Here is a 25592-nt window from a genome sequence, read left to right as displayed (position 1 = left end):
TTTCTACTATAAATGTGGCCATTTTGATTAACTCAGTCCACCTGTTATTATTGCAAACTATTCATCAAAGCTGGCCAGTCCTACATAAATGCCATCAGCAAAGGAGACAGCCTAGCTGAAGAGACAGCAGAAGCATTAATCTTTGCAGCTGTACATTACTCACATGAGTTTACTATTCTAATCTTGTAGGTTTTAAAAAATCACACCCTCACCAGATCGGGTAGTATTTTCAGATCAGTCTCACCAGATTTACTCTCTGGTCTCAACCTTCAGTTGATAGGGAGAGAAAATGGCTACCAGCCATATTAAATCTCACTTTACCTTTAATCCTGTCTCTCAAAAGGAATTCTATATTTTACATTTGTTTTTCTTACATTTCAAAATGATACCATTCTTTAAAATATTGTTCCACTTAAAAATAGGAAGAGTAGATCTGTGTTTATGGATAGTCACTTTTGGGTTTCAAGTACAATTACAGAGAAATTTTAAATACAATTACATATATATCAGAGTGTGGGTTCACTTTTCTTGTTAATTTTGATATTATAAATTTGAATTTTGGAGCTTCACTTCATAAGAAACACTGAAATTCTAATACATTAAATAATTTTATTAGAAGATAAAAACCAGAGAATGGATATAAAATTATAGGAAAACATATATATGATCTTGAAATCAGTCACTTCCCAAATCTGAATCAACATGAAATATAAAAGAAGAACATAAATAGTAAATATGAATTTGAAGATGTTAATCACAAACCTAATTTTAAAAGTGCAAATAAGAAACACAATTACAACAAATATAAGAGAAGAGGGACAATAAATTATTATAGAAAGAATCCACATAAGTGGATAAGAAAAATGCTAAAATTTAGCGAAAGATAATTTTAACATGACTACTGCAGAAGAGGAACTACAGATGATTAACAAAACTGTTTAAATTGTTCAGCTTAATAATTAAAATTAAAACAAAAATATAACTTTCTTGTTTGAGAGATTATGAAAAAAGCTTTAATGGTCATATTCAATTTCAGAAAGGTTGGAATAAAATGAGTTCTCTCATATACTTTTTGAAAAATTGGACATTTAGGGGGAGGGTGAATAATTTGGGGGATACACTCTTTTTCTCTTCTTTCTGTTCATTACCTCTTACCAAGAAATCTAAATAAAACTATATAAGCAAATGTTTTGATTAAGGATGTTCATCCAAAATGATATACAATGCTAAAAGCTTGGAAACAAAGTAGAATACCTGTGGATAGTCAGTATCAATATCAAATGTTCACCTCATAGAAAAAATATCAAATTATGAAATAGTATGAATATTCTGTCATATTTCCAAATGTCATTTAGTTACATATGAGGCTGAGTGATAACTTAAAAAGAACATGACAGCCCGACCCACACGTGCTGTCTTATGCTAAGTCACTTCAGTCCTGTCCGACTCCCGGCCACTGGTGGACTGTAGCCCATCAGAATCCTCTGTCCATGGAATCCAGGGAAGAATGCTAGAATGGGTTGCCATGCCTCCTCCAGGAAGTCTTCCCGACCTAGTGATCGAACCTGCATCTCTTGTCTCCTGCAATGGCAGGCAGGCTCTTTACCACTAGTGCCACCTGGGAAGCCCTCCTATCCATATACAGATGTGTCAAAAATAAATAAAACTATATGTATGTGTACATAGAAATAATAAAACAGCATTTATATTATGTAATAGTGTAAATACATAATAGATACAATTATATATAATATATAATTATGAACAATAGAGAATATATAAATATATGTAATTAAAATATAATAGAAATGAAGTAAATGTTAAGTGTGACTAATAAATTTGATAATACTTTTGCATTTTATTTGCTTATCTATCTTAAGTTGTTCTACAGTAACATAATAGTTTTGTGTAAAAAAGAGGGGAACACATGTACACCCATGGCTGATTCACATGAATGTATGCTGAAAACCACCACAATATTATAAAGTAATTAGCCTCCAACTAAAATAAAAAGTAAATAAATATAAATAAATAAATAAATAAAAAGATAGGTAAATTTAAAGAAAAAAGTTTGTCTTGCAAAGACTATCTTTGTTTATAATTTCCCATTTTATATGTTCGTGTGATGCCAACACAAACAACACTGACAACAAGGCAGATGCATCTGAAACAATTGGTTCCAGGAGTCTGAGCCTAGAGCTTTGTATAATCACTTACTAAGACAAAAGAAACTAGGGAAAGACTCTTTGCAAATGATGCTGGGTATGACAGGTCCAGCTCTTCCTGAAATGTCATGCTTTCTTTATGACATTTTGCACTCAGCTACAACTCACAAACATACCCCGAGCACGCCGATGTCTTTTCCGCTTGTAAGCCTCTCTCAATGTTCTCTGTGGCTGTCTGCAGGCGTGATCCCTGTGAAATGACACATTGAGATCAGAGGGGACCTTGTCTGCCATGCACTTCACAGAATTCACTCTGGAATTGATCTGTGTCCCGAAGGTTTGGATAATCACAAAAGCAGTGATGATTTTTCTGAATAAATTCCAGTCACCCAGGAAGTGCTGCACATGGCATTTAATTGGTTCTCAGCATATATTGCTTGCGGATGGAGAGCACTGTTTTAAATGATATCCATAAACCATGCTGTGAGCTATTTATAACCTAATTTTGTTCTTCCCATGAAATGTAAAGTGTCTATTCCTTGAGTGAATGGCAGTGAGCTAAAGCACTTGGAAATTTTAGCAATAGAAGTTGCAGCTGGATTCTTCAAGAAGTTCAAAATCTGGGAAGATAGACAAGTCAGAGCCACACCTAAATTTAAAGCTCCTTTCTCCTGGCTAGGTATCCACATCTTACCATAGAGATGAAACCAAAGGACACACGGGGCTGGGGTTACCCACAGGAGATGATCAGGCTGCTGGGCGTTGGTGGCTGACCTCCCTCTGTGACCTGTGGCTCCCACGGTGTCCTGTCAATCACTGTGTGTTTTAGGAAGTTTCTGATGGGGGCGGGGGGGGGGGGTGGCATTCAACTAGCATCGGTGGCACAAAAACACAGCTCAGACGTCCACAGAGAAAGAAAGGGAGGTTGGAATATATTCTCTGCCTCTGGGAGTTTATCATCTTATTGGAAGAACCTCAGAATTAAAAAGGTCTTGTAATTTTTACCTATGTTCTCATTTCCAGCTTGCTCTTACAAGGTAGGACATGATGTGATGCTGGATTATTTACTGGTGCTGCTGGGAAGGACTTAACTGTTAAGTCTTTTTTCTTATTTTATAACCGATGTCTTAATCTTATAAAGTTACTAATACAAATATTTTGAGGTACTAAGAAGTTGCCATTCATTTATGCAGTTACATCCTACTTGTACAACCAGTTGCATGAGATTCACGTGAGGCTGGGCTCACACACCCAGATGCCTTGTGATTGACTAAAGGCAGGAGACTGAGGCAGCAGCTACAGCCTTCAGGACCAGAACAGCAGGTGGGCGAGAGAGCAGTGGGCAGAGAGATGACCTGGTGTCTTGGGAGTCTGAGGGTGGGGCCCGCAGTCCTCCTCGGATGTCTTGTCTGGTGGGAACTTCGTATGCTTGGTCCTGCTCTTTATGTGGCCCATTGCCTAAGTCTTTCTTAGTATCTTATAAGCTAGACAACATCCTTCTAAAAATACATTTTCCACTTAAACTCATCCAGGTCATGTTCTACTTCTTAAGAAAAATAATTGTTAGTTGTGCATGTGCGCTCAGCCGTGTCTGACTCTTGGTGACCCCATGGGCTGTAGCCCGCCAGACTCCTCCAGCCATGGGATTCTCCGGCCAAGAATACTGGAGTGGGTTGCCATTCCCTTCTCCAGGGGATCTTCCAGACCTAGGGATCGAAGTGGTAGAGACTTAGAATCATCGATCAAGACACAAGCAAACATGAAGATGGGTGAGTCTGCTCCAGTTTTGGAAAGCCCTGTTCTCACTGGCTGGGGAAAGCAAGCTCCTTCACGCCCATGCTACATGACAGCATTTTGTCCTGACGCTACGTGTCTGGTGCGGATCACAGTGAATCTGCCCTTGTTAAAGAGGCAGATACAGCAGGACCGGGACCAGGGGTGAAGCGACCCTTCGGGACCCTAACTCGAATTAGGGCACATTTTGCAAGGGCTTGGATACTCTCTTTAGTCCATTTCATTTTCAAAATAACATGGTTCTAATATTACATGTGTAGAGCACGAGGCTATGATCAGAGATTTTAGCACAAAATCTTCATCAACAGCCTCAGTATGGTAATATCGATCTTTCTTCCCCCATGAGCAGTAAAGAGTTGTTTTCAGCACCCACCAGGTAACCTTCTTAGCTATGTTGCAGATCCTTTCATAGTAACAACAATGTCCTATTCTGGTCACATTTCCTTCGGTGTGTGTATTAGATTCCAAGGACTGCTGGGGTAACGTGCCACACGCTCGATGGTTTAAAATGGTAGAAATGTCTTCCGTCACAGTTCTGGAGGCCAGAAGTCCCAAGCTGTCAGCAGGGCTGGGCTCCCTCTAAAGCTCCACCTCTCTCCCCTCCTCTGAGCCACTGGTGGTGGCCCCGGCCCTTGGGGTTCACTTGCCACTGTATCACTCTAATCTCTGCAGCTCTGGTCATGTGATTCTCTACCTGTGTGTCCTCTGTCTCTTCTTAGAGATACCCATCCATCACATTGGGCTTTCCCCGGTGGCTCAGTGGTAAAGAATCTGCCTGCAGTGCAGAAGACGCAGGAGATGTCGCTTTGATCCCCTGGGTCAAGAAGATCCCGTGGAGAAGAAAATGCACAACCCACTCCAGTATTCTTGCCAGGAAAAGTCCCGTGGACAAACGAGCCTGATGGGCAAGGGTCCATGTGACCCCAGGAGCAGGACATGACTGAGCGACTGAGCATTCATGCTTATCACATTGTATCAGGGCCCACTTCCCCCCCGTGTGACCTCATTCTAACTTGGCTACATCCGGGGGCTCTTTCTCCTCATACGGTCGCCTCCCCTGGTGCTAGGATCTGGATTTCAGGGTATCTTCTGGGAGAAACAATTTAACCTAAAAAAGCATGCAACCCAGTGAAGACATGTATGCTGTTTAGAGGGTGTATTAAATGTATTTCTCATCTCCTAATCGCCTTCTGCTCAGGAATAAATCGGCATCTTGGGAGTTCTTCCCTCTCCTACTTTTTTCAGTTTTACGCTTTCAATCTCTCTGCGTACTTAACTTGGGAATTCAAAGACGTTTCCCACCAGAAAGCATCATTTTTTTCTTTGTATGCGAGAAAAAGCTAAAGATGTTTCTGCAACTAGTTGCATCTCCGTGCCTCCTCCATAACCACGAAGAAACACTGCATCTCAACTCTTGGCACCATTTCTCGATTCAGACCTCCTCCTCCTCCTCATGGTCTAGAAATAGAACCGCACAAACAAGAGACCTACATACTGTCTGTCTTATGAGCCTGTCTCCCGGACGAGCGGCTTCATTTCTTTCCCTCCTCTCCTAGCTCCTCTGAATCCATCACCTCCCCCAGTGTGGTAGGGAGGAAACATCTGGAGAGGAGTTAAAGTGAATGCAGCGATGAGAAGAGAAAAAACGATGCTTTCACTCTGCTGCCGAGGAATTCCTTCCTGCCCCTGGACAGCAACAAACTCACAGGTCGGCCCCTCAGGCTGTAGACAGAGACGTGTTGGATTTGTGTGTTTGCTGAAACTGTATAACAGGCAGGATCTTTTCTTTAGCCTCTGAATCGACACCAAGGAATCCGCTCATGTAGAGAAGGAGAAAATTCCATCCTGCTCACAAGTTGGTTTTCCCTCACACGCATTCTATTTCTTCAGCCTGTGAGGTGCTGTTTGGAAAGACAAATAGATCATCACCCGGGAAGCTTTCCAAACTGCCTACAAACAGAAAAGAAAGAAAGAAAAGATAATCAGCCATATTAGGCTGGACATATCAGCAAGCAAACTGTTCTCCCTCCCCTAACCACAGTGTCTGGGGCGAGGCAGAGCAGGGTTTTCTAGTTTCTCCTGGAGGATTAGCTGTCGAGTCTGCCTTTTCTTGGAACGGACCTCTCATGTGATCCCACCACTGGCTGTGTGTGTACACCAATATCTCGTCCATTCGCTGCCCTAACAGGGAGTGAACATGAGGGATGAGAGGCAACCCTGGATGTCATGCATTTCTGCATCTTAGATTATTTGCTCCAAGTTAGGGGGAAAAAAAAGTATGCCTGGTCATTTCCACTCCCCACACTCAATAGTAGCTAATGACACATTTCATAACTCATCTGCAGTCCTAAATGTGGTCATAAATAACCGTGCAAGGAACTAATTTAAAGGTCTTTGGAAAAGTTTCAGAACAGAGTCCCTGTGAACTACTGCTGTAAGCCTGACGTATTCCTTTCACTCAGAGTCTACTTTGCACTAGACCCAGTGTAAACAATGGGCAGCTGCTTGTCAACTATGGTTTTTCCAGTAATCACGTACCGATGTGAGAGTTGGACCATAAAGAAGTCTGCTTGTGTGTGAAGGCTCTTCAGTCGTGTCCGACTCTTTGCGAGCCTATGGGCTGTAACCCACCAGGCTCCTCTGTCCGTGGCATTCTCCAGGCAAGAAGACTGGAGTGGGTTGCCATTTCCTCCTCCAGGGGATCTTCCTGACCCAGGGCACCCGTGTCTCCTGCACCCTCTGCATCGGCAGGCAGGTTCTTTACCGTAAGGACACCTGGGGTCTCCCTGGTGGCTCAGATGGTAAAGAATCTGCCTGCAGTGTTGGAGACCTGGGTTTGATCCCTGAGTTGGGAAGACCCCATAGAAGAGGGCCTGGCAATCCACTCCAGTATTTTTGCCCAGAGAATCACCATGGACAGAGGAGATTGGTGAGCTACAGTCCATGGGGCACAAAGAGTCGGACATGGCTGAGTGACTAAGCAGAGTGTACCGCCACCTGAGAAGCCCAAAGAAGCCTGAGCACCAAAGAACTGATGCTTTTGGACTGTGGTGCTGGAGAAGACTCTTCAGAGTCCCTTGGACAGGAAGGAGATAAAAAAAATAAAATGAAATAAAAACAGTCAATTGTAAAGGAAATCAACCCCGAATATTCACTGGAAGGACTGATGCTGAAGCTCTAATCCTTTGGCCACCTGATGTGAAGAACTGACTCATTGGAAAAGACCCTGATCCTGGGAGAGATTAAAGGCAGGAGGAGAAGGGGATGACAGAGGATGAGATGGTTGGATGGTATTACCAACTCAATGGACGTGAATTTGAGCAAACTTAGGGACATAGTGAAGGACAGGGAAGCCTGGCATGCTGCAGTCCATGGGGTTGTGAAGAGTCAGGTATGACTTAGTAGCTGAACAACAATAGCACCTCCTTTGATCTTCAGCAAATGTCCGTAAGAGTGGAACTGTTACCTGGGAAGAAATTGTGAATTAGAAAGATTAATCAATTTGCTCAAAAACACAGAGATAAGTCGTGGGAAACTTGAAATTCAAAATTAGGACCTCAGACTCAAAAATTCTTAAGTGAATCCCATAGAAATATAGAGATAATCTGGACTTGGGTAGGTCATTCCAAAATCTGTAGTGCTGGTGGTAATGGGGTTGGGGGCTGAGAATAGGAAAATTCAATTTTATTTGAGTGAAAGACTCATTTGTGATTCACAAATGACTTTTAAATGGACTTTTGATAATTTACATCCTCCAGAGCAAAAACCAGAAATAGAAGAAATTGTTCATTGCCTGATTTTTTTTTTTTTTTAACTGGAGGCAGGGAAGAATTTGGGATGACCTGAAGACCACTTTCTTTGTGTGTAATTTGAAAATAAAATGGGATCTTTGTCTAGAGCCGAGAGTGCAGGAATCGTAGCCTGATGCCTATTCCTGAAGAGTTGTGCTAAACCTTTGAGGCAGGAGCAAGACAGGAAGACAGCTGAAACATGGCCTGCTAGCTTGGAAAGTAGTTATTATGGGACGTGAAACCTATACTTTGAAAGCTTGGCTGTTTTTATGTTTCCTGCCTTTTCTTTGCTGTTTCTCTTTATGCTCTCTCTCTCTCAGAGTTAGTTAAAAACCCTTTGGAAAATTCTAACCTGCCTCAAATATTCTAAAAGGGAACTGTTAAAGACGGTGCTGGCCTATATTTGGGAAGGAGTTTTGTTTTAAACCACTGTAGTACTGGGCGGTTGTTGTTGTTTTTTGTAAATTAACTTGTATTTCCATACTAAAAAATGTAATATATGTTATTTGTATGGAAGAAATGAGATAAAACTCATATATGTATATATTATATATAGGCTTCCCAGATGACTCTTGTGGTAACGAATTCACCTGCCAATGCAGGAGATGCAAGTGACTTGGGTTTGATCCCTGGGTCAGCAAGATCCCCTGGAATAGGAAATGTCAACCCACTCCAGTATTCTTACCTGGAAAATTCCAAGGACAGAGGAACCCATGGGCTACAGTCCATGGGGCCAGAGAGAGTCAGACATGACTGAGCCACTAAGCTCACAACACACTATCTATCTATCTATCTATGACTCTTTCATTTCTGTAGAACCTTTGTGAATATTGTGATATATATTTATCCAGGATTGTGTGCATATAAGTCTGAGTGTACTTGTTTATTTAGCTAAAATGATAGCCCAATGACAGACTAACTCATAGTGCACACATTTTTTGTGACCTCTTTTTCATAAATATATTTTAGAAAATTAATTTCAGTAACCACAGAGAGGTTGATCCTGTGAATATAATTTATTTTATTTATCTGATTTCTCACCTTTTCCAATCTAACTTTATACGTAAAGCTGTGAGGAACATAGATTGATTTCTATATATGTTGCTTTTATATTCTAAGTAGATTATTAAAATTTTCTCTGAACATCCTAGAATTCTCATTATTGGGATATCTAAGTAAAACATCTTTTTCAAATGTATGTAATTTTGTCATTATAATCCCAATGTTCCCCTTTCTCCATGTAGAGAGCCACATTAACTGATCTCATTATATGCCTTGTTTAGTGCAGTGATTAACACATCTATTAACATGGTAAGAGTTGAAGAAAATTGTTAGAGACTGTCGAAAAGTGTAGTCACTGTTAATAGTTACCAACTGTTCATAATGCATTTAGCTTAATTTGTATGGAAAAACGGTGTGTACAATAGCACTTGCCAAGAGGAAGTTTTGCCAACAATCATGATCATTTTGGCTCAAAAGTTGTGATGGATTCCCACCTAGGGTCGGCTCGGACGTCTCCCTGTGCTTCATTTCCGATGGTTAGCTCCATCATGGGGGCTGTCGGCTTTCCTCTGGAACATCTGGCACCAACTACTGTCACATGCACAACTCCTGAATCAACGGGCCATTAGTTTTTGTGCAGAAATATGTGTGAATTTAGAAAAGGTGCTCATGAGCATCTATAATGGGGGCCATGTGTTATCAATTGGAGAGCAGGGGGGATATTGGTTTTGCTCAGATCATTCTCTTTCCCCATGTGCAAACCTCTGTCCTAAAGTAAACCAAGCACACACAGGGGCTGTGTGCACAAGGGGTCGTCAGAGATCTCTACCAGACTGCTCCGAAGTGAATGCCGTCACTTAGCATCATCAGGTGAGGACTCCCTATTCCTCAGGCGTGAGTAGAAACAGACTTCACCCACAGCAGAGGAAGCAGCTGCTTCTTGGAATAAATTGAGGAGTGCTGAGAAACTCCCTGTGACCCTAATAATTCCCCCTTTAGCAACTCATTCCCAGCATCAAATTATTTTCCAACCTCAATAGTCTTTTGCTTCTGTGCTGAAATAGTAATACCCTTGGGAAAAGTCACGTCTAACCTAATGATGACTATTTATACTGAATAAAATTAGTTTGCAATATTTCTTGGTTTCCCAAGACAGCTCTGTGCATGTGAATCAAATCTAGGAAAATGGGTGGATATACACTGCATTCTGATGGGACGTGTGAAGTGGGGGTGGGGCAGTTGGAGCACGCATCCTACAGGGGGTCTGCGGTGAACTGGTCACCCAGCTGAGAGCCTCAGGGTCCGAAAAGCATGGGGGTTCTAGTATGGGGGGACATGCCTCCTGAAGAGTAGTGTTGCCTACTTTAAAATTATCTTCCTTTGAAAACTTTCTCCTATCCTCACCCTCCCCGGAAGAGTTATCCTCCCGTCCAATTTGCTCCACAGTACAACCCTGTGTTTTAGGATATTGTTGTTGCGTTGTTCAGTCGCTAAATCCTGTCCAATTCTTTGTGACTTCATGGACAGCAGCATGTCGGGCTTCCCTGTCCATGCAGTTTTCCAGGCAAGAATACTGGAGTGGGTTGCCATTCCTTCCTCCAGGGGATCTTCCCGACCCAGGGATCGAACCTGAGTCTTCTGCATTGCCTGCACTGCCGGCAGACTCTTTACCTGTTGAGCCATTGGGGAATTGGCAAATAGGAGGGGAAAAGATAGAAGTAGTGACAGATTTTATTTTCTTGGGCTCCAAAATCACTGCGGACAGTGACTGTATTCAGGAAATTAAAAGACATTTGCTCCTTGGAAGATGTAGTAGAGAAGGGTTTGAGCTGAGGGAAATCAGTAACTTTCCCCAAGTTCTCCATTCAGGTGAGCATAAAATATTTCCAACTTCCCTTTGGTTTTCCCTTTCCACCTAGAAAAGATATCACATTTCAGATTTTCTGCATATTTGGAGTGTACAAAGAAAGTTTTAATGTCTGTGGTTTGCTTCGTTTTTCTGATTTCTCTATTCTGGGCAGGGGACGTCAGAGAGGGAAAGGCTAGGTTGTCTGTCCTAGACTTGCATGGAGGTCCAGCTCCACCAGCATCTGTTCCATGACTTTGAGCAAAGCATGTAACTGTCTGGTTCTTCATGTGCATAATGGGTAATTGTAACCGCTCTGCAGAGATATTTTGAAGGTAGGATATGTCGACTAAACAAATACGCACAACGTGAAAGTTGAGAGTTAGGTTCTATTCACTGGGAATGTTGGGACTCAAGCCTGGGAGACACAATCTCTGGTGATGCTCAGAGAGCTGCCCCTGAGGAGGCAGGGGAGGAGCCAGGCTGTATGCAAGTGTGAAGCAAGGGGCAGGTGATCGAAATATGAAGAGATTCTTGGTAATGAAGAAGAAAGTGATCTTCTATGTATGAGAAGATGCAAATATCTGGGCTTGCTGAAATAATTTCTTTCATATACATCCAGCTATCTGGGGCCAATCCTGCTTTCTTTACAGTTCACATAGTAATTCCTTGGTTACATTCAGAGATGGCGAATGCGGTGGAGGATGGCCTCTCATCCTCCCATCTCCTCAGCTCTTACTGGGGAGGAAAGAGCTGATGGCTTCCAATTAGCTGCTTTGTTTCACCGGGGCTCAGAAATTTGCAGTGGAAAAGACTTGTTTACTAGTAGAGCCTAGAGCAGAAAATAGTTCATTTCACAGACATAATGTACATGAAGTACAAAAGTCCAGGATAAATGTGGTGCCAGATAAAATGTAGCTGATGAAAGTTTTCATTTATTGAGTGCTTGCTACATGGCAGATACTGTACTAATAATTTTCATATGTTTACTCACTTATTCCTTGCAATATCCTCCTCATACTATTATACTTTTAAATATACTATTATAGTATTGTATATTATACACACAGTAAAATATACAATACTATTATGTATTGTATGTACTATTATACTTTTATACTATTATAAATGTACTATTATACATTTATATGCTGTTATAATGTACTATTATCACTATTATACTTGTCATTATAAAGTACTATTATAATTGCCATTTTATAGAAGAAGAAATTGAGATTCATAGGAGAAATGTGACCTCCTGTAGCTGTACAACTAAGCTAGCAAAATTATTTTTCAAACTTGTGCAGGTTGAGTTCAGGGTCCTAGACATCAGCCCATATTGATTAATACCACTATCTCTCTAGCTCATCAGCTGTGCTTATGCCTGCCTTTGTTTCAAATTGCAGTAATCTAAAAGTCAGCAAGAAGATAATGAGAGGAATTTATGTTTATCCTTAAGGAAAAAAAAAAGGGCTTTCAAGAGTGCCAATGTATTTTTTTAATATAAGAAATTCCATGAGATGAAGTATACTTATAGTTTGAAATGGGCAAGTTTTAAATTGTGAAACTGATACTTTTTAAAATTTCAAACTTTGAAAACGAAGCTTTGAAACAGGAAAATTGGTCCTGTATACAGCAATGAAAGGAATCAGAATGAGTTAAATAAAGCCATGAAAAATTAAAAATGCAATTCTTAAAGTTTATGAGAATAATCCTTAGCTTTCATGGTGTAAACACATGCACAGAAAAGCAAATCAGAACTGTAGAAGTATGAAAGAAAGTATAGTAAGTAGTAAAAAATGATCAGGATCTATGTAAGTTTCATAGACCAACACAAAAATTTCCAGAGAGTTCTTGAATTTTTAAAGATGTTTACAAAGTAGAGCTAAAAGGTCTAAAAATCTGTATCCTCTTAGTATTCCACTGAGGCTGTAACTGCATTAAATAATGAGTTAGAAGTTTGTAAGAACCACTTTGTGGCAATTGCAAAGCCTAAAGCATATTTAATTAAATTAAGTAATCTCTATCTGGCTGAAAATAAATCATTTTAGTGCTGACTGTTTTTAATGATTCAGGCTGTCATTCAAAAAAAAAAAAAAAAAAGATAGGAAGCTGGTAAAGTACTTCGAACTCCACTGACAAGACTTTTATAGCAAAGCACTAATGGGATTTTTCTTGCCAGGGAAATGCCATATTTTATTAATAAATGATTCTGAAGCACTCCCAGTAATTACTAACATATATCACAAAATTTGCCAAAAAGGTGGGGAAAAACACTTTAAACATATAAGCATTTTTTGAAAGGATAAAATCAGCTTTAGGGTATTTTAAAAATTATGATTATTTAATCCACGCATAGGTAAACTTCTAAAAGAACATTGACAAGAGCCAGAAGAGATCTTTACTAAAATTTCTTTCATTTTGAGGTAACTAGACTTTTGAGGTTTCTCAACAGAATAAGCACCCAGCACTGAGGACTTTGGGTTGTTATCAGAGTAGGAAGCAACAGAAATGAGCTTCCCTACCTAGACATCAATTACACTGGCAGAATCTCTGTGATGTAAGTACTTTGGAAACCTGGGTCCATTGAATGCTAACACATTCCAGAGGAAGCCTTGGATGCCAAACTGTGGCTAATTTGGTCTATTTTATCTCTTAGCACAGAAGCAGCTACTCACCCTACTCATTCCCATCACCCAACCAAGGTGGGCAAATAGGACCTCCCTCTGAATATCATGGGTGTGTGCCTTGATCGCTGATTGCTGCTTCTGATCAGGGAAGTGCAGGCAATAGGTGGATGACACTTGTTGCCTTCCATTGTTTAAAGCTCCTCTCAATCAGGCTAAAGTGACTTCCGGGGGAGTTAAAGAGCCAGTGACCTTTATTTTCGCTCACATATTTTTTCTCTTTTGGGAGCCAGACATTAAAAACTAGGACATTCCAAAGCTACTGCATATATGAAGAAAATTAGATAGTAATCATGTCTGCCCAGGGAAAGGCACAAGCTTAGAAGGAACTTGAGAAGACCTTAAGTTCATATATCATGTTGATCCTTGGTACACAAATAGCCCATGACAATTTTAAAAACACACACACACAAAAAATCAATAACAAAGACAGCAATCCCTAGAAGAAATGGAGAATCTGATTTCCAGTTCCCACATCATTGCTAGACTCAAATGTGTAGTTTTGAACAAAAAATCAGAAGTCAGACAAAGAAACAAGAAAGTATGGCCCATTCAAAGGACACCAAAAATCAACAGAAAATAACCTCTGAAAATGACTGATGAGAGACATTCCAAAGACTGTATACACAACTGTCATAAAAGCTCAAAGAACTAAAGAAAATATGAAGAAAGCCAGAGAACAATGAATGGATACAGTGGAAAGTCAATAGACAGACCATCTAAAATAGAAATTCTGGAACTGAGAAGTACAACTGAAATGGAAAACTGCCTAGAGAGATTCAAAGCAGATTTAAGCAGAAATGAGAAAGAATGAATGAACTTGAAGGTATTAATAGGACAGTGGAAATGGAAAGAGAAGAGAAAGAGGAAAATATTAAAGAAAAGTGACAGGTGCCTAAGGAATCCACGGGCCAGAAACAGACCCACATACACGCTGTGTGAGACCCAGAAGGAAGAGCGGGAGGGATGGGGCAGAGAGAACATTAAAGAAACGATGGGTGGAAGGTTCTCAGATTTGATGAATACGTGAATATAAACACCTGAGAAACTTAAAGAAACTCAAATAAAATGAACTCTCCTTTCTTAAACTCAATGAAAACTTTAAAAACAAGTTGCCACTGTGTCAGTGAAAACCAACAGCCTCATAGCTCCCAAAAGGTTCACAAAGTGGCTGAAACTCCTGCAAAATGCAGTTTTCCTATAAATATCGTCTTTAGAGTTCTCTAGTATTTCCCTGGAAAATCACACTCATGAAGTTCGTCTTTATTTGATTTGACTTAGAGTTCACCCTGGGGTTTCCCTGGTTGCTCAGATGGTAAAGAATCTGCCTGCAATGCGGGAGACCTGGGTTCAATCGCTGGATTGGGAAGATTTCCTGGGGGAGGGCATGGCAACCCACTCCAGTATTCTGGCCTGGAGAATCCCCATGGACAGAGGAGCCTGGTGGGCTACAGTCCTTGGGGTCGCAAAGAGTTGGGCATGACAGAGCAACAAAGTGAACACACACACACACACACACACATACACACACACACACACAGGTCACCCTATGGGGACAGCCTTTCCTTGAGGGCGTTTTTTGAAAAAAATTAGCAGGAACTAATTAATATTGCAGTTGCCTATGTGGGTGATGACAACTGGGGAAAACAAGGAGCTGGAAAAAAAATCTGTGAAGGAAACAGTGGAGAATGAGCTGTCCATAAGGCATAGGTATGTACAAGGTGACATTCACGCCATGCACTTTGCACACGCCGGGGGCTGTGTGCAAACGGGAAGTAAAAGCGAAGACCAAAGTGTAGGGCAGTTTCTGCCTCCAGGCTTCTGCTTCAAGGATTTGTGATTCTTTATCTGTTTCTCCATTCCTGCAGGAAGCAGTTCTTCCTCTGACCTCATTTCTCTGACAGATCTAAGAAGAGTTGTTGGTTTTCAGTTTGTTCAGCTCTTTTGTCGTGAGGACGGAAGTGAGAATGTCCAAGATCTTCACCCACCAAATCAGAGTATGAATGAGTTTTGAACACTCTCCAGCAAAGAGGATCAGTTATTAGTAAATCCCAAATTTGAAACATATCAAAAAGTCCTAAGGCCTTAAATGAGACTAAGTAGTGATTGGAGCACCTCACCTTTAAAAAATATATATATGTATGTATGTATTTATTTACCCCTGGTTGTGCTGGGTCTTCTCTAGCTGTAGCTCGTGGGCTTTCTCTAGCTGTTGCAAGTGGGAGCTACTTTCCAGTTGTGGTACTCAGGTTTTTCATTGCTTCTCTTATAAAGAGAAGCAATGAATAAGCAACTTCTCTTATTGTGGAGCACGGGCTCCAGGTGCAAGAGCTTCAGTAGTTGGGGGTGTGGGCTTCATTGCCCTGCAGCATGTCAAATATTCCCAGACCAAGGATCAAACTCATGTCTCCTGCATTGGCAGGTGAATTCTTCACTATTGGACCGCTGGGGAAGTCCTAGAGCGTTTCAGCTTTTAATATACATTCAGTACATTAATAATAATTTAATGTGTCACAATAATTCAACTTTTCAATGTATTTTAATCAGTTTTTCTTAATTTTCTATAGCATACATATGTATTCTGTTTCCAAGTTATCCTCATTATAAAATCAGACTTTTAATAATTTTGGGAAAAATGGAAGACAGGATATAATTTCTTGTTAATATTCTTAAGGAGAGACCCAAACTGTTGCTGTATGATAAATTTACAATAAATTTATAAGTGCTTTAAAATCCACATCTAAATTCCACAAATAATTAAAGCATTCCAACCAAAAATGCATAATGACTTGTATTTCTATGTCAAAAGTGGTAAAAATGGGAAGATTGTTGCTTTGATGGATACCTAAACATCGATCATTTATTTAATTTGGAAAGTATTAATAAATTGTATTGCTGCCCACCTCTAATAATATTAATATTCTCAATTTGCTTCATATATTATTAATTACTTTTTTTCTGCTAAGAGTTTTTTTAATTTTTAATTCATTTTTAAAAATTTGCAGTGGACTATAAATACCAAATCTTGTTTTGATGCAGATGATTTATTTCCTTTTTTTAAACTGGAGTATAGTTTATTAACAATGATGTGTTAGGTCAGTAGTCATCTGGACTAGATTCAATCTAAGCACACATATCATTGTGTCTGTAATGAGGCATTTGATAACTAGTCACTTTACAGGTAATATAAAGGCAAGGGAGTTTCGAATGGGTAGGGATGATCAATGAGCAGAAGGGAGAAACCACCAAAGACAAATCACATTGTGTCGCCCAGGGCAGGCCCTGCAGTGATGGAGTGACATCACCTACTGTCATTGCTGCCAGTGGTCCAACAGGTTCATCAGTTCTGCTGGCACACTGCTCCAGGCCAGCCCCAGGAATCTTGCTGTTAGTCATGGAGAAGTCATTGCTGAGCAAGGGCATGTCATCAGCAGTGTCATATACCCCTTGGCTGTCTCTAGTGCCCAGAAAAGTTGTCCGACTTCATTTACTCACCTGTCCAGGCAGAAAAATGACACAGAGGGTGATGGTAACAGTGGTCCCTGTACTAGGGTAGTCAACCTTCTTAAGGAAAAGGAGAGATCAAGATTAGTGAGTGAGATAGAGAGCATATTTGAACAGATTCTTCCCACCCTACGGACTGTATAGCCCGCCAGGCTTCTCTGTCCATGGGATTCTCCAGGCAAGAATACCGGAGTGTGTTGTCATGCTCTCCTCTAGGGCATCTTCCTGACTTAGGGATCAAACCCACATCTCTCACGTCTCCTGCCTTGGCAGGCAGGTTCTTTACCACTAGCACCACCTGTGAAGATCAAATAATATTTAGATGCTGCTAATAAAAATCATATACCTAGTGGAAAAATTGGGTTATATTTTTACTCATAATACTTGTTATGGTAGAACAGTAAACTTGATCTCAAATACATAAATTAAATTAAATATCACAATTATATAACATATTTATTTGAATATTGTTACATTTATATTTGTATACAATTACACTTTTAACTTATGCTTTATATCTGAGGAAAAGTTATAAAAGTAATTTTTTCCAGAAATTATTAAAATTTTACAGATGAAAGTGAAAGAAGAGAGTGAAAAATTTGGCTTACCCAAAGCAATCTATAGATTTAATGCAATCCCTATCAAACTACCAATGGTATTCTTCAGAGAACTAGAAAAAATAATTTCACAATTTGTATGGAAATACAAAAAAACCTCAAATAGCCAAAGCAATCTTGAGAAAGAAGAATGGAACTGGAGGAATCAACCTGCCTGACTTCAGGCTCTACTACAAAGTCACAGTCATCAAGACGGTATGGTACTGGCACAAAGACAGAAATATAGATCAATGGAACAGAATAGAAAGCCCAGAGATAAATCCACGAACCTATGGACACCTTATCTTTGACAAAGGAGGCAAGGATATACAATGGAATAAAGACAACCTCTTTAACAAGTGGTGCTGGGAAAACTGGTCAACACCTGTAAAAGAATGAAACTAGAACACTTTCTAACACCATACACAAAAATAAACTCAAAGTGGATTAAAGATCTAAATGTAAGACCAGAAACTATAAAACTCCTAGAGGAGAACATAGGCAAAACACTCTCTAACATAAATCACAGCAGGATCCTCTATGACCCACCTCCCAGAATATTGGAAATAAAAGCAAAAATAAACAAATGGGACCTAATTAAACTTAAAAGCTTTTGCACTACAAAGGAAACTATAAGCAAGGTGAAAAGACAGCCCTCAGAATGGGAGAAAATAATAGCAAATGAAGAACCAGACAAAAGATTAATCTCAAAAGTATACAAGCAACTCCTGCAGCTCAATTCCAGAAAAATAAATGACCCAATCAAAAAGTGGGCCAAAGAACTGAACAGACATTTCTCCAAAGAAGACATACAGATGGCTAACAAACACATGAAAAGATGCTCAACATCACTCATTATCAGAGAAATGCAAATCAAAACCACAATGAGGTAACATCACACACCAGTCAGGATGGCTGCTATCCAGAAGTCTACAAGCAATAAATGCTGGAGAGGGTGTGGAGAAAAGGGAACCCTCTTACACTGTTGGTGGGAATGCAAACTAGTACAGCCACTATGGAGAACAGTGTGGAGATTCCTTATAAAACTAAGAGAACTGCCATATGACCCAGCAATCCCACTTCTGGGCATACACACCGAGGAAACCAGAACAGAAAGAGACACGTGTACCCCAATGTTCATCGCAGCACTGTTTACAATAGCCAGGACGTGGAAGCAACCGAGATGCCCATCAGCAGACGAATGGATAAGGAAGCTGTGGTACATATACACCATGGAATATTACTCAGCCATTAAAAATAACACATGTGAATCAGTTCTAATGAGGTGGATGAAACTGGAGCCTATTATACAGAGTGAAGTAAGCCAGAAAGAAAAACACCAATACAGTATACTAACACATATATATGGAATTTAGGAAGATGGTAACGATAACCCTGTATGGGAGACAGCAAAAGAGACATAGATGTATCAAACAGTCTTTTGGACTCTGTGGGAGAGGGCGAGGGTGTGATGATATGGGAGAATGGCATTGAAACATGTAAATTATCATATGTGAAATGAATCACCAGTCTAGGTTTGATACATGAGACAGGGTGCTCAGAGCTGGTGCACTGGGATGACCCAGAGGGATGGGATGGGGAGGGAGGTGGAGGCGGGTTCAGGATGGGGAACACATGTACACCCATGGTGGATTCATGTCAATGTATGGCAAAACCGATACAATATTGTAAAGAAAATAAATAAATAAATAAATAAAACCGGAAAAAAACCAAAACCAAAACCAAAAAAAAAACAACTCAACATTCGGAAAACTAAGACTATGGAATGCGGTCCCATCACTTCAAGGCAAATACAATGGGAAAACAATAGAAACAGTGAGAGGCTTTATCTTTTTGGGCTCCAAAATCACTGCAGATGTTGACTGCAGCCATGAAATTAATAGACGCTTGCTCTTTGGAAGAAAAGCTATGACCAACCTAGACAGCATACTAAAAAGCAGAGACATTACTTTGCCAACAAAGGTCCATCTAGTCAAAGCTATGGTTTCTGTGGTAGTCATGTATGGATGTGAGATTTGGACTACAAAGAAAGCTGAGCACTGAAGAAGTGATGCTTTTGAACTGTGGTGTTGGAGAAGACTCTTGAGAGTCCCTTGGACTGCAAGGAGCTACAACCAGTCCATCCTAAAGGAAATAAGTTCTGGGTGTTCATTGGAAGGACTGATGCTGAAGCTGAAACTCCAATACTTTGATCACCTTATGCGAAGAAGTGACTCATTTGAAAAGACCCTGAAAAAAAAAAAAAAAGAAAAGACCCTGATTCTGGGAAAGACTGAAGACAGGAGGAGAAGGGGACAACAGAGGATGAGATGGTTGGATGGCATCACTGACTTGTTGGACTAGTTGGTGATGGGCAGGGAAGCCTGGCATGCTACAGGCCATGGGGTCACAAAGAGTTGCACACAACTGAGTGACTTTCACTTTCACTTTAAACATTTCAAAACATATTGAAAATTTTGCATATTTTGTACTGGTAGAAGTTTGTTTGTTTGTTTTAAACAAATAATATAATTCTTACTTGGGACTATAAAGCTTTGAAATATGCACACCCACAAAGACAAGGAGAAAGAGTTAAAGACAGGCAGAGATAGTTTCTGAGTGACAATGTTTTAAAGGCGATTTTTAGCATAAAAATAAATGAAATGACAATAAGACTTTTCTTACTATTATAGGATGTTATAGGTGGAGTAAATTACTTCTTTGCAACAATTAAAGAATAAACATAGTTTAAAAAATATTTTTAGAAGATATGGAGGTCTAAATATTTAAGAGGACCAGAAATACTATAACATTTGTGCTCAGTCATGTCACGACTCTTTGAGACTTCATGGGCTATAGCCTGCCAGGCTCTTCTCTCCATGGGGATTCTCCAAGCAAGAATACTGGAGTGAGTTGCTCTTTCCTTCTCCAGGGGATCTTCTCAAGCCAGGGATCAAACCCAGGTCTCTTGTGTCTCCTACATTGGCAGGTGAGTTCTTTACCACTGAGTCACCTAGGAAACCCATAGAAGCACTATAATTCCAGGTAGAAAAATGTTTTTTCTTAGTAGAAAGAATACTGGAAACATTTTCTTTCAGAGAGTTTCTTGAATTAGAAACAGGCTAAGAATCAGGCTTGCCGTAGGCAGAAGGTCACTAAAAAGAAGTTTTGATGGCCTCCAGGACTGATACAATGAATTAACATTAGAGTAACTCCAAATGCCCACCCATGTTTCTTCCTGGAATATTTGGTAGATGTGGAGAAATGGGAACCTTCAGAATGAACTGGAAATGCAGATTAAATTACTTGTTCACAATGCTTAGGAAACAAAGTCTCAATAAAGAGACTCAACTTCAAGATAGTTGAAAAAAGAACTGGACTGAAACTAATTAAAATTGGAATCCAACCTGGACACAACAAAATACATGACTCTATTGAATTAAACAGCCCCTCATCTGATCTGTCTAATGAATAAATAAGAAAAAATAATGTATCTGTGGAGAAAAAAAATGATTTTCTTCTGTGTGGTCTATTGAAACACAAAATCCACTGTAAATAATTACAAGAAATGCAAGAATGTAGGAAAACAGAACATATACTTGAGCAAGAAACAAGTAATGGAGGCTAATCCATAGTTTACTTAGAAGTCAACCAGCAAGGACTTTAAAATAGATAATGTAAATTTGTCAAACTATGGAGACAACTACAGAAAATAGATTAAAAATACAGAGTTTAATGAGGAGTTTCAATCTATAAAAATGGACCAAAAGAACATTATAGAACTAAATAATAAAACATACATTATGAGAGGTATTAAAAGCATCCTGGAAATAGTTTTAAACAAAATTAGTAAAATGAAAGATCAACATAGAAAACACAAATTAAAGCACCAAAGGAGAAATAAAATAAAAGACAGAAGAAAGTAAAAAAATGGATATCTATGGTAAATGGTCTCAGTTTCAGTTCATTTGCTCAGTTGTGTCTGACTCTTGGCAACCTCATGGACTGCAGCACGCCAGGTCTCCCTGTCCATCGCCAACTTCCCGAGTTTACTCAAACTCATCTCCGTTGAGTCGGTGATGCCATCCACCTATCTCATCCAATGTCTTCCCCTTCTCCTCGAACCTTAAATCTTTCCCAGCATCGGGGTCTTTTCAAATGAGTCAGTTCCTCACATTAGGTGGCCAAAGTATTAGAGCTTCAGCATCAGTCCTTCCAATGAATATTCAGGACTGATTTCCTTTAGGATGGACTGGTTTAATCTTGTTGGAGTCCAAGGGACTTTCAAGAGTCTTCTCCAACACCACAGTTCAAAAGCATCAATTCTTTGGCGCTCAGCTTTCTTTATAGTCCAACTCTCACATCCATACATTACTACTGGAAAAACCATAGCCTTGACTAGATGAACCTTTGTTGGCAAAGTAATTTCTCTGCTTTTTAGTATGCTGTCTAGGTTGGTTATAGCTTTTCTTCCAAGGAGCAAGCGCCTTTTAATTTCATGGCTGCAGTCACCATCTGCAGTGATTTTGGAGCCCCCCAAAATAGTCTGTCACTGTTTCCCAATCTATTTGCCATGAAATGATGGGACCAGATGCCATGATCTGAGCTTTCTGAACGTTGAGTTTTAAGCGAACTTTCTTATTCTCCTCTTTCACTTTCATCAAGAGTCTCTTTAGTTCCTTTTAACTTTCTGCCATAAGGGTGGTGTCATCTGCATATCTGAGGTTATTGATATTTCTCCTGGCAATCTAGATTCCAGTTTGTGCTTCATTCAGTCAAGCATTTCTCATAATGTACTCTGCATATAAGCTAGATAAGCGGGGTTACCATATACAGCCTTGATGTAATCATTTCCCGATTTGGAACCAGTCTGTTGTTCCATGTCTAGTTCTAACTGTTGCTTCCTGACCTGCATACAGATTTCTCAGGAGGCAGGTCAGGTGGTCTGGTATCCCCATCTCTTGAAGAATTTTTCACAGTTTTTTGTGATCCCACAGTCAAAGACTTTGGCATAGTCAATAAAGCAGAGGTAAATGTTTCTCTGGAACTCTCTTGCTTTTTTGATGATCCAATGGATGTTGGCAATTCGATCTCTGGTTCCTCTGCCTTTTCTAAAACCAGCTTGAACATCTGGAAATCCATGGTTCACATACTGTTGAAGCCTAGCTTGGAGAATTTTGAACATTACTTTGCTAGCATGTGAGACAAGTGCAATTGTGTGGTAGTTTTGAACATTCTTTGGCATTGCTTTTCTTTGGGATTGGAATGAAAACTGACATTTTCCAGTCCTGTGGCCACTGCTGGGTTTTCCAAATTTGCTGGCATATTGAATGCAGCATTTTCACAGCATCATCTTTTAGGATTTGAAATAGCTCAATGGGGATTCTATCACCTCCACTAACTTTGTTCGTAGTGATGCTTCCTCAGGCCCACTTGACTTTGCATTCCAGGATGTCTGGCTCTAGGTGAGTGATCATGCCATCGTGATTATCTGGGTCATGAAGATTTTTTTTTTTTTCATTTATTTATATTGTTATAGCCACGCTTTCCAGGAAAAAAACTCACTCAGAAGGACAATGCAGATACTGGAGTGCAGTGTATTACACTGGTGGGCCCAAGACAGAGTCTCCTCTTTGCCAAGGACCCCAACCAGCATTTGTGAAAATCTTTTATACCCCATGTGTACGTGTCTGAATCCACCACCACAAATTCCTTGAGGCTTACAAAGGAAGGGTAAATATAATCACAATAACCCCACCATTCACGTGTTATGTGTTCAAACAGTTAATAATCAATAAACCTGCGGTTACATACCAACCAGTTAATAACCTATAAGCCTGTGGTTACTTTCCAATAGATACTGTCTGGAGGCAGGGGTGATTAGTGTTTTCTCTTAGGTGATGAGTAACCTGGATACGATCTTCAAGGTTCCCCTGTCCGGAGGGGGTCTTCTCCTTCCATTGTTGTTCCCACAGACAGTAAGCAGAGAGTTCAGAGTCCACTGGAGAGGCGGCCAAGCACGATCAGCATGGACAGGCCTCAGATGGAGTCCAGGCCCTATGAATTCCTTCTTCAATATTAGTTGGAGGCTAATTACTTTACAATATTGTAGTGGTTTTTGCCATACATTGACATGAATCAGGCATGGATTTACATGTGGTCCCCATCCTGAACCCCCTCCCCCCTCCCTCCCCATCCCGTCCCTCTGGGTCATCCCAGAGCACCAGCCCTGAGCACTTGTCTCACGCATCCAACCTGGAGTGGAGATCTGTTTCACCCTTGATAATATACATGTTTCGATGCTATTCTCTCAGATCATCCCACCCTCGCCTCCTCCCACAGAGTCCAAAAGTCTGTTCTGTATTTCTGTGTCTCTTTTTCTGTCTTGCATATAGGGTTATCGTTACCATCTTTTTAAATTCCATATATATGCATTAGTATACTGTATTGGTGTTTTTCTTTCTGGCTTACTTCACTCTGTATAATAGGCTCCAGTTTCATCCATCTCATTAGAACTGATTGAAATGTCTTATTTTTAATGGCTGAGTAATATTCCATGGTGTATATGTACCACAGCTTCCTTATCCATTCGTCTGCTGATGGGCATCTAGGTTGCTTCCATGTCTTGGCTATTATAAACAGTGCTGCGATGAACATTGGGGTACACGTGTCTCTTTCAGATCTGGTTTCCTTAGTGTGTATGCCCAGGAGTGGGATGGCTGGGTCATATGGCAGTTTTCCTAGCAGTTTTTTAAGGAATCTCCACACTGTTCTCCATAGCGGCTATACTAGTTTGCATTCCCACCAACAGTGTAAGAGGGTTCCCTTTTTTCCACACCCAAAGATCTTTTTTATACAGTTCTTCTCTATATTCTTGCCACCTCTTCTTAATATTTTCTGCTTCTGTTAGGTCCATACCATTTCTGTCCTTTATCGAGCCCATTTTGTATGAAATATTCGCTTGATATCTCTAATTTTCTCAAAGAGATCTCTAGTCTTTCCCATTCTATTGTTTTCCTCTATTTCTTTGCATTGATCACTGAGTGTCAGGAAGCATTTAACAAGAGGCTTCCTGTGTGCTGTTTTGGATCTGTCAGGAACCCTCTGGCCCTTATTAAGGAATTAAGAGGAGAGGCACGCCTTTCCTGGGGCTGAGGAATCCAGGCATTTCTCATTACGGTGATAAGTACCCTCTTCCTTTTTATGAGCCATAAGGTAAAAGGTGATTGTTAGCAACTCTCTCTTTGATATGGATCATCTTATATTTTGTAAGTCTGGAATTTTAATCTTTATCTTTGCTGAGAATAACCACCTTGTAAGATAGTATATATGCACACACCATGTTGATTAAAACACCTTTGCTTCATCAGAGCTTGGGTCCCTGTGTGTTTCTTTCTTTCTATTCTTTCTCTCTATCTCTCTATTTCTGGCTAATTCCTTGGAGCGTGGAGGCTCGCTGAGCTCACTTCCTTGCCCAGGCTTCTAAGACCCTCTCGAGAAGGTGCCCGATGCCTTCACCCACTGGAGAGGGCGCCGGTGCCTACGTGCAGCCGCGCGAGCCCTAAGAACAAGGCTCTATTGGCTTTCTGCGTAAACCAGGAGATATCAGTCTCTTTCTCTCTCTTACTTTCTTATCGTCGACTCTGGATCACCAGGTTCCAGTCCATTAAAGGACCAAAAACTGAGGAAGCCTTTCTTATCTCTCCTTGCTATTCTTTGGGACTCTGCATTCAAACGGGTATATCTTTCCTTTTCTCCTTTGTTTTCCCTTCTCTTCTTTTCACAGCTATTTGTAAGGCCTCCTCAGACAACCACTTTGTGTTTTTGCATTTCTTTTTTGGGTGATGGTCTTGATCACTGCCTTCTGTACAACATCATGAACCTCCGTCCATAGTTCATCAGGCACTCTGTCTATCAGATCTAGTCCCTTAAATCTATTTCTCACTTCTACTGTATAATCATAAGGGATTTGATTTAGGTCGTACCTGAATGGTCTAGTGGTTTTCCCTACTTTCTTCAATTTAAGTCTGAATTTGGGAATAGGGAGTTCCTGATCTGAGCCACAGTCAGCTCCTGGTCTTGTTTTTGCTGACTGTCTAGAGCTTCTCCATCTTTGACTGCAAAGAATGTAGTAAATCTGATTTCAATATTGACTATCTTGTGATGATCAATGGAATTCTCCAGGCCAGAATACTGGGCGTGGAGTG

This window comes from Dama dama, chromosome 26 (assembly GCF_033118175.1).
Source record: "Dama dama isolate Ldn47 chromosome 26, ASM3311817v1, whole genome shotgun sequence".
NCBI lineage: Eukaryota > Metazoa > Chordata > Mammalia > Artiodactyla > Cervidae > Dama > Dama dama.
Note: the sequence above shows the minus strand (reverse complement) of the source record.